The sequence below is a fragment of the Myiozetetes cayanensis genome, unplaced genomic scaffold, assembly GCF_022539395.1.
Source record: "Myiozetetes cayanensis isolate MyiCay16 unplaced genomic scaffold, myiCay2020 scf2-11, whole genome shotgun sequence".
NCBI lineage: Eukaryota > Metazoa > Chordata > Aves > Passeriformes > Tyrannidae > Myiozetetes > Myiozetetes cayanensis.
Window position 1 is genome coordinate 24,076,968 of NW_026087411.1, and position 10,081 is coordinate 24,087,048.

The 10,081-nt window shown below is 38.8% G+C and overlaps 1 non-coding gene across 1 annotated transcript; it reads left to right on the top strand.

Moving 5' to 3' along the window:
- Positions 1-3,053: 3,053 nt before the first annotated feature.
- TRNAD-AUC (transfer RNA aspartic acid (anticodon AUC)) lies at positions 3,054-3,126 on the top strand. The gene has a single exon. It is a non-coding gene; the product is annotated as a tRNA-Asp (tRNA).
- Positions 3,127-10,081: the final 6,955 nt, after the last annotated feature.

Sequence of the window (10,081 nt, forward strand, 5' to 3'; positions counted from 1 at the left end):
ATCTTGTTCTGTTGCATAAAAATGTCTTATGGGTGTTTGGGACCTTGAAGACAGAAGAGTCTGGTGACCATTATGCCCTTCCCAATGCCTGAGCAGTGTTTTATTAACCTGAAGGTATCATTCCCTTAAAGTCTTCTGAATTTTTGGCAGTCTTCATTCAGTCACCTGAATTTTTTTCAGTCTTGAGAATATTTCTTTGACTCCTATAGTCTTCACTAGTTCTTCTGTCAAAAAGTGGAATTAATTTGCTATTCATGGTGTATTTGTACAGTTTACCCCATTTTTTCTCTATTTTTTTAGTTATTTATTTAAAACACTAACTTTGTTCACTAGATTGAAGTCTGATGCGATGTAAAATTGCATATTTGTTGGGCGACCAGATACTTAATCAATTTACAGAATCACTCACAAGGATAATCAAGTCCAACTCTTAAGTGAATGGCCCATAGGGAGATCAAACCCACAACCATAATGTGTGATTAGCATCATGATATAACCAACTGAGCTAATTGCAGCACACCTTACAACTTTTAAGGTAACATAACGGCTGTCAAAGTATCTATCTTAGTGTATTTAGTTTTATTTCCCTAAATAAATACTTTAAAAACGTCTAGTAGAGGTAGTTATTCTATTTCTGAATTGATTGCTACTGGTAGTTGTTATAGCCTTGTAAGGTAGTTACATATTTGAATATTGCTAAAATATCATGTTAGTGTCTTCCTTTTGCTCTGCAAGATTTCCATAGTGTTTCAAAATTTAACATTAGAACTGCCAGTTCTAAGGCTGCTGCTCATTTGTATGTTCCTTTGCACTGTGTTGCATGTCAATATTCACTTACTTTAATAATTTAGTTAATGTCAATAACCAAATATCTGATCTACAGCACTCTTCCTTGTAAAACTTTTAATTCTGTTCCCCAGAAGAAGCATTTTGTTTGTACAGGGGCAAATGAGAAATCAATGCTTTCTTGTGTTCTCTGCTCTTTTCATCAGGCTGGTAACAACTCAGAGACTGTCTAATGTGATGTAAAACAAACAGTCTTAGCCCCAGGAATACAAGGATACAAATAGATTCTTTTACAGGTTGATCCTCTCCTTAATGTGCAAAAAAAAATCACTTCCTACAGTCTAACAAAAGTAAAGCTTTAAGTGATTGTGAAACGATTCATGAACTTCAGTTATTTTTCCTTAAGCCAGGTGGCACCTGTAAATTTGAGTCCTTGTGAGGTATCACCCATTATCATATATAACCCTGTGCCTGCCAGCTTCTGTGGCAGATTTGCTCCTGTCCTTATTGCAAGCACTCACACCTGAGGGGAGACACTGAGTGTGAGCTGGTGTAGTTGTTACTGCAGCAGGTATAAACGCATGTTTTTAAGGAGCTTCTGCCTGCATGTGCATACAACATATATCTTGTATTCTCCTCCTTAAATTATAACTCTTCTGAGTTGCTCTTTAGAGAAAAGTACAACTGCAATATCATCACCATAGTGAAGTGATAGGGATATGCGTGATTTGGACTTGTGAAGCAATTTCCTCTGGTTGTGCACTTGTTCTCTATTTGAGTTTCCAAGATAAATGTCTGCCATTGAATTTGCAGCGTCTTCTTTCTCTGATATGCAGAATATTGCTTGTTTTCTGAAGGTGCATACATATGGCATCACAAATCAGGGTGGGATGTTACAGACCTAATCACTGTACAAGCTGGGCTGCTTTGGGCCCTAAGTGTTAAAATCTCATCTAAAACCTCTTCTTAAAAAGAAACCAGGCCTAAAGGTCCCAGATTTTCAAAAGTATCTGTGCTCCTAGTGAAAACCCTACCCTTAAGATGACTTTGGCATCCTCTAACACTTGCTGTTGAACTCTACAAATGCCTGAATTCGCTGAGCACAGCACTCCTGCAAAAAACTGACATTGCCTGAAGCAGAGGTTCAAAGTCATGCTGAAGTCCCTGCGGCACTGAAGTGGACTCAAAATAGACATTCCTCAACTTTCCCTGTTGGTAGAGCCAAATCATTTAGCTATGCTGAGACTGCATCTGTACCTACTGCTCCTGCATTTCTGTCTTTCTTCAGGAGCCCCTGTGAGGCAGTCCTTTTAGGATTGTTTCACTTTAGCTCACTCAGAGTTTTATTAGCACAGCTGGAAACTCCATGGCCAGTGGATGTGACAGCTACTTCTGAAAAGGGAGCTGGGATTTCTGGAAATGGGGCTTCTTATGGGCCATTGCTATCACATCCTGTCCTGAATTGCTGAGTATCATCCAAACTCAGATGATTGTGCATTACGGTACTGGGTGCCCTGGATAATATGCAGTCTCATTTTTTTCACAGTGGGTTTTAGATATTTAACTCCAAAAGTGACTTCCAGGGTAGAATCCTAAACCAAGGAAGACATCTGACTGAATGGAGATGAAGGTTTACCATCGAATCATTACCTTGAAACATTGAATTTCCTTTCCTAACCACTCTAGAATTATTTGTGTCTATGAAAATTATTGTTATGCCACTGAAATATCACCTGATAAGTATAATGAATATTAATGAAATCAGGTCTGTATGCCTTGTGTGTGCTGCTTTTTACAAATGTAGTAGCCAGATCTTTCAAGCTGCTTTTTATGAATGTAGTAGCCAGGCTGGCAAAAGTTTGGGTAGGTGGATTTATTCATAAAATCTGAATAAATTCATGCTCAATAAATCTGAGTTCTGTAAAAAGGAGAGAATTCAAAGTGACAGTTGAGATGCTTTTATGTAATCTTAGGGTCAGTGTTTGGGACTGACTTTCTTTCACTGTGACAATCTTTTTTTTTTTTTTTTTTTTAATAATCAGTGGCTCTGCTAGCCACTTTTCCTTAACAAACCAGTAAGTAGAGCAAGGACCCTTAGATAGTGAGCAACTTCTAGAGCTACTCATGGAATAGTTTATAGTGAAATGGACTCCTGGAGGTCATCTTGTCCAACCTACTCCTCAAAGCAGAACCAACATCAAATTTGCATCATAGGTTTAAACTATATACCATTAATTCATTATTTCAGATGTTTACTATATATGGGAGCCCCTGGTGGTCCAGTGGTAAGGGCGCCGCGCTATCACCGCGGAGACCCGGGTTCGATTCCCGGTCAGGGCCACTCCCGGGCAGGTGGGGCTCGTTAGCCCTTAAAGGCAACCCACCTACGTCCTGAGGACCTCGCTGCCACCGTCCAAGCTCGCTTGGCCCCGGCAGATGAACCTTAGGATTAAAGGGTGGGCTCAGTTCCGCGCACACTGTGTCTCACCTAAAAAATCCAATGCGCAGGCTGGAAGGTGGAAAGACCTTCCCCGGATCTTCGCTCGCGAAGACTGGCCATTATTATTACTATATATGCTTGTGATACATATTTTATGGCATAAAAATATACACTTTAATTTTTATAGCATATTAATAATGAGAAATTATACATGTACGACTATGAAAGCAACCCATAATTCAGTCCATTCAAAATTCATTTTGACTGCCCTCCTCTTTCAGAAGACAGCTGAAGGAGGGTGTGACATTTTCCTGTTGATAGTTTCACAGTCTGAGCAAGTCACCGGGAGACAGGCAGTCTAATTCAATTCCCTTCTTGTCCTGAGCGCACGTGGTTTTGACATCCCCCTAAATTGTTTACTGCACAGTGTCACAGATCCAAGATTTGTTTCTCCTCAGCACATGAGGGAACATGAACTCGTATTCTTACATAGTGCTTGCACTTGAAAGTCCCTTGACTGCTCAGAGGACTGACACATTTTATTATTTTAAAGAGTTATGGTATAAAAAGGTAAAGAATTGACGTGACAGATGCGCAAAGGGAGCAGACTGGTGATTTCTGATGTTCACCTCTCTTTGGGTTGTTAAGTCCAGATGTCCCCTGGAGACCATCACCACTCTGTCACAGGAGGCTGTGTGCCTCCCCTGAGCCCATCACACAGAGGCAGGTTAGTTAACAGAGGGCTGGGGAGCAATCTGTTTACGGATATGCACTTTGGTTGCTCCTGGTCTGTAGGAAATGACCCAAAAACCGCTGCCTTGGTTTCAGAAAGGAGGTTTCCGCTTGCACAGGGAAGGGTTTCTAACTTACAGCACCATTTTTTAAAGGTGGATATTGTTTTGTTTTGTGACTGCTTTGTAGGTGGTGAACACTGGCTGTAATGAGCATGGCTCAGTACAAAAGAGCCAGGTAGAGATGAGGCTCTTCTGAATTTCTTTTTCCATAACTCCAAATTCTAGACTGCTACTCTTTAGCGCTCTTGACAAGGCTTGTGAGTGATGACAGTGAGATCTGAAAACTAGTAGAACTGATTTGGAGACCTTCAATGTGGAAAGCAGGGCAGCACTGCAAGGACATCATCTCCTCTGAGTGTGGTTTACAACTCAGTAGCCTCCTGAATACTCAGTTCTGCAAAATGATCTGGGCATTGACCAAAGAGGGGGTTTGGGAAGGTTTGCCTCCCCTGGAAAATGAGTCATTTTGTCTACCCAGTGAGCAAACAACATTCATAACTGCAGGAAAGCCCTTCTGGGCTGCCCTCCTGTGGCAGAGTTCCCCAGTTACAAACTGGGACTAGGTCCTTGGGATTTGCCATCTGAGGTAATGACTCTTGTGGTGCTTAACTGCAACTGTGTAGCCACAATTCACAGTGTCATCTGTAACAGAGTACTCTATGGTCAATTCCATTCGTATGTGTTTTCTCAGGGAGGAAAAGAAAAGAATTATTTATGCATGACAGTAAAATCAGTTTTATAAGGAAAATGCTTCACCACTGGTTCTTTCCTGAAAGGCATTACAATTTTTGAAGGCTGAGAGCATTTTCCTCACAACTGCACCTCAGCTTTATAGCAGGTACTTACAGTACACGAATTAAACAGATAACTTCACTAATCCTGTCCTTATTTAGTGGCACCCAAATATGACAATGCCTGTAAAGAGGAGCAGCCAGAACAAATTTTTGGTTTGGTTTTATTCTGGATATTGCAGCCACAAAATGAGATGTGAAATTACCGCTTCATTTTTTGATGGAGACAAAGACTCATTTTGGTAAATAGTCAACATGAACTATAATGTATTTGCAGAGTGATAAGAGTACATTACTCTCTGCTACATCATCTTGACTAGTCACTCTGGTTGGTTACTCAGCTGGCACAAATTACTGTATTGGAGTTAGGAAAGTTATGTCAGCTGCAGTGATAGTGTAGCTCAGTATACATAAATATACCCACAGATGCTTCATTTGAAAGGACTGACAGAAAGGTGCACCAATTACTGTCAGTTGATCATGGTGCTACCAAAGTATGAGCAGTATTGTGCTCCTGTGTTTCTCATTCAGGGTATGAATTTGATTGTAGTGGTGTAACCTGAGCATGAAATGCTATTTAAACATAATAGCCCAATTACCTCGAGATTGTGAAGGTAGTAAAGGAGCGTCAGATGCTTTTCCATGTTTGTCTGTGGAGTGCCTGGTGTGCTTTTAGAGCTACGCAAATAATAAGGAACAATAAAGACCAAACATAAGTGTATCTGAGACCAAACTGCAAGCACTACAGATACTTCATCTGACAGGTAGGGAGATTTGGCCATAGAGAGGTAAATAGTTAGGGCATGGGATGCAATTAAAATAAAATTTTTCTGAGGGTCATAGGAAAAAAAAATCCATAATTTCTATTTAAGGCTACTATAGATAAAAAAATTATGATCTCTTTATAGTGACAAGAGGCTGTGTTGTTTTCCTGTACTGGCATGAATCTTTTGGGTTATTTGCCAATAAGTAGAAATACTCACAAGATTGTAAATGTTATAAAACATAGAAGGATGAAAGGCATTTTTTAGCAAGAAATCATATATTGCACTTGCTATTTAAGCTATTTCGTGGTTCAGTTCCTCTTCAGCTGAATGCAAAACCATCGAGGTATCATTTATCATTTATTAAAAATAAAATGTGTTTGTGTGATGGGGGGAAGCACACTTCTGGTAAGAGAATTTTCTGAGCTCCTCTACATTCACTATGTATAAAAATCCATTCAATTTATGTGCTCTGGTCTTATCTTCTATGAATGTTTCCTTTGTGCCTTGACCATTTATTGTTCTTAGTTTTTCTACCTGGAGTTTGCCTTTAGATAGCTTTGTAAAAGGTTTTATTATTACTTCTTTTATAGCTTTTGTAACTTGTTCTTTAAACTCTTCGGTCTGCCTTGTTGTGTTTTTACATTTAACCTGCCAGAGCTCATTCTCCTCTATTTTTCCTCATTTGAACACGATGTCAACTTTTTAAAGGTCACCTTCTCCCTTCTGAAACCTCATCTAAAACACATGTAACTGGTCAAAGCAATGATGCAGTAAGTTAAAGGTGAAGCCACTGCCAGTAAGTGAAAGTTGCAGTGGTAATGAGATATCCAGACAGGAGGGGAGAGCTGTGGGATGGTCAGTAACTGAGCTTCAAGAGGACTCAGAAAGCAGTTCAAAGCCTCCTTTTTGCCTCTGTGTCATCTTCTGCCTAGGAATTTGAACAAACTGCTGCTGCTTTTTGTTGCCCTGAACACAGAAGGATGAAAAATGGCAATTGTAAATAAGCAGAATGGCATCTAAATTTTTAGTTTGTCCTTCTCGTGGACCCAAGACCCTTAAAACTGGGCTATCCATTTGGGTCAAAAAAGGAAAATATCAAAACTGTTGAATGGCATTAATAGCATGCTTAGAGAGATGCCATACATTGCAACCATGACACACTAGAGTGAAGGAATGCTGACTTTGCCACACGGTAGTCTTGTCTCAGGGAGCAAATCTAAATAAAACAGTGTTACGTTGTATTATTACTGGTTATATTCAGACTATTGCTGCTCAATATGCTGCAAAGCTTTAAAGCAGAGCACACACAGTAGAAAAAGTAGAACAAATAGATTCAGCTGAGACAAATATAGAGAACGATTCCTTTTTGTTTTTAATTTTGAAGTCTAGTAAGAATGTTTAAAAATAAACTAGGGTTTATTTCAAGGGATAAAGTTTGACTCATCTGCATAAAAGAAAGCAAATATCTTGATGTGAAGTGGCACCTGTACTTAACAGCATCTACTCAATTTTTACTCCACTTAGAAACACATAGAGTAATATCAAGACTTTATTTTCCAACATTTTGGAAATTCAGAATACATACTTGCACATGCTTAATGCAGATGAGGCATTGTTTCACTTTAAAAAAAAATCAGAGTAACCAGCAATGCCTCTCTACAAGCAGGGTTTAAGAGCTTGGTCTGTTAGAGCCAAATGTTTCAGCAGATTATTTCTCTGTGAACACCACAAAAATGTTCCATAGCTTGTCTGCATACATGGGTTTTATTTCCAGTTTTTAATTCCTTTCTCTATCACAGCTTCAGGCTGGCCTATGAAATTCATTTCCATGTATTGTTAGGTGTGATGGGATTTACATAGATTTGAAAATCCCCTTACAATAGCACTTGGGTGATAATTAAGTTATGTGACTATTTTGCAATTGCCTTCATTTATTGTTTGAGAAATAGCACAGACTTTTTATGGATCGCAACTGAAAGTAGATAAAACTTTCTGGAATTGCATCGGTGTCATAAGGTGGTGGCTCTACTGTCATATAAAACACTGTACAGTTAGGTTAATTGTGTTCTTTTACAACAATGTGAAGCCATTACTTTTACAGCACTGCTCCTTATGGCTCCTTGTTGTCTCATAGGCATAGCAGTCTCTGAGTTCTGTTGTTTTTAACACTTTAAAAAATTCACCATTTATTGGTTTGGCAGTGAGAGGAACAAAACAATGAAGAAAATCCATTGGGTAGCTGATGCAAAATTATTCTTTTGCTCTTATTAGAGATGCTGTCAGGAACTGGTTCTCCATTAAATATGTGGTACTAAGTTCCCCATCTACAGGGGAGAAGGTGTGTAAGTCATTAAGGAGCTGCAGATGCCTACAGTCTGTAGTGGTACCTCAACTCTGCAAATCCCAGGGTGTATCATAGAATCATGGAATATGTTGAGTTGGAGGGACCCATTAGAATCATCGAGCCCAACTCCTGGTCCTGCACAGACACCCCAGGAGTCACATCATGTTTATATAAAGATCTGTAGCAATGTTGTGGTTAATATCATAGGGAATTAGCACAACAAAATTCAGTGTGGGACACTTTGGAAGTAGAATGTGATAGCTTATTTAAACAAAACCGACCTTACTCCCTTGCACTTAGATTTCATTCTTTGCCAAGGCATATACCCATTTGGCTCAGCCAGGGCAAGGGATGCTGGCTATTGCATCCTCATCTTTCTTGTTTCTTTTGTGACTTGCAGCAATCAACTGTATATTTGAATGTGTGCTTTGTGCCCACTAGATGTAGATGGTGTTTAGGTTTCTTTCTTCTCCTTATTTTGCTTCAAACCTCATAAGTCTTAGGCAAAATTTTGTTTTTCCTGGTTCTTTTTGCCTTACCTTCTCTTCATCATCTTGTCCTCTAATCATTAGGCTGGCTTATTATTCATATCTAGTCATTCAAATGAAATCACATGTATAGTGTTCTGTAGCAATTAACGTGTATCACTTTCACACTCACATTTCCATTCATGCTTTTCCCACAGCAGTCAATATTTCTGTTAAAAATTCGCTACTATTTAACACTACTCATCAGTTGTTTCTCAGAGAACCGCAGAACTCCACCTAAGCCTTTCGAAAGAAGGGGTGCAGAGGAACTAGGGATTGAAAAAACCCCAAAACACTGAGTCACTTAAGGATTGACACTCAAGCAGGAATTACCTGAAGAACTACCACTCTGAACCTATCTTCTCTATGTGTGGTAAACCACTGGGGTTTAGCTTTTCTATCAGAAACATTCATGTTTCTACCTACCTTTTTTCATTTTTATAATAATTCTGATCAGGTCTGGTGTCATTTTCCTGACACATGCAACACTTAGCTCCCCTTCTCCACCATGACTTCACCATCTGTCCAGCCTGTTGTAGAAATGCTGTCTCTTCCGAAATGCTGTCTCTTCCGAAATGCTGCTCTTAAATTTGCATTCCTTTGAACTCCTGACTGTCTGGAATCTTACAACATCTCTTGCAAGATTCTCTGTCTCTTCAGTCTAGGCCCTTGTCTCTCCTAAAACAATTTGTAAAGGAACACTTTCTAGAAGCACAAGAAAATAATGGGTCTTTTAAATACATTTAAGTGGCCCTTTTCAGTAGATTTTAAACTATATAGTCAAAACCTTCACTTGGTCTAAACTTCAGAGCTCACTGACTCTAGCTCAGTTTACTTTTATTTCACAGCTCTTGCAATTTCAGAATCTGTCAGCTTGAAGCCCCAGTTTGAGGTCTTTAGTGAGTTTGCTGTCTGAGTTCCCCTAAGGGTGATTGTAAGTGATGGAACAATTAATAAAAATTTGCAAAGAAACAAAAACCAAGCAATTCAGAATGAAAATGAATAAAACACTGTATAAAAAGTTCCTAGAGAATCTGCATAGTTTCTAGAGAATCTGGAAGCATTCAGATCCTGTAATGAGATATTTAATCACCAAGTAAGGTTTAAATATTTTTAAAAATCAAATAATACTTCTATCGTGCATTTATCCTTAGCCGAGCAATTCTTGTTTTGGGAAAGTAATTGCAAGACACTAAAGTCAGTTTTGTTATGTGTGTCCAAGGCAGAAAATGAAAATCATAGCAGTTATATAGGGCAATTTCTTCTAGGATCCAATTTAAGAAATTGATTCTTTTTAAGGATAAAGACATGAGACCAGCAAATATGTAACCATATGGATGATTTTGATGTGTTCTGACCAGGAAACATCCATGTAAATGAGAGGTTGGACCTGAGAATCTTAACCTGGAACTTTCTGTCTCTTATTCTGAAGTTTCTTTAAATGCTTTTTTCTTCCAACATCTGCTATGTAACATTCAAGAGAACACACTCGGAAAAGAAGATATCTGCTATTTCATTTACTTTTATCATACATTGGGCTTATTTGAAAGATTTATTTATACTTCTATCACTCCTCTTTAAACCTGAACCACAGTAGAGTTCATCCTTACATTTCATGCAATCCTTTAATTA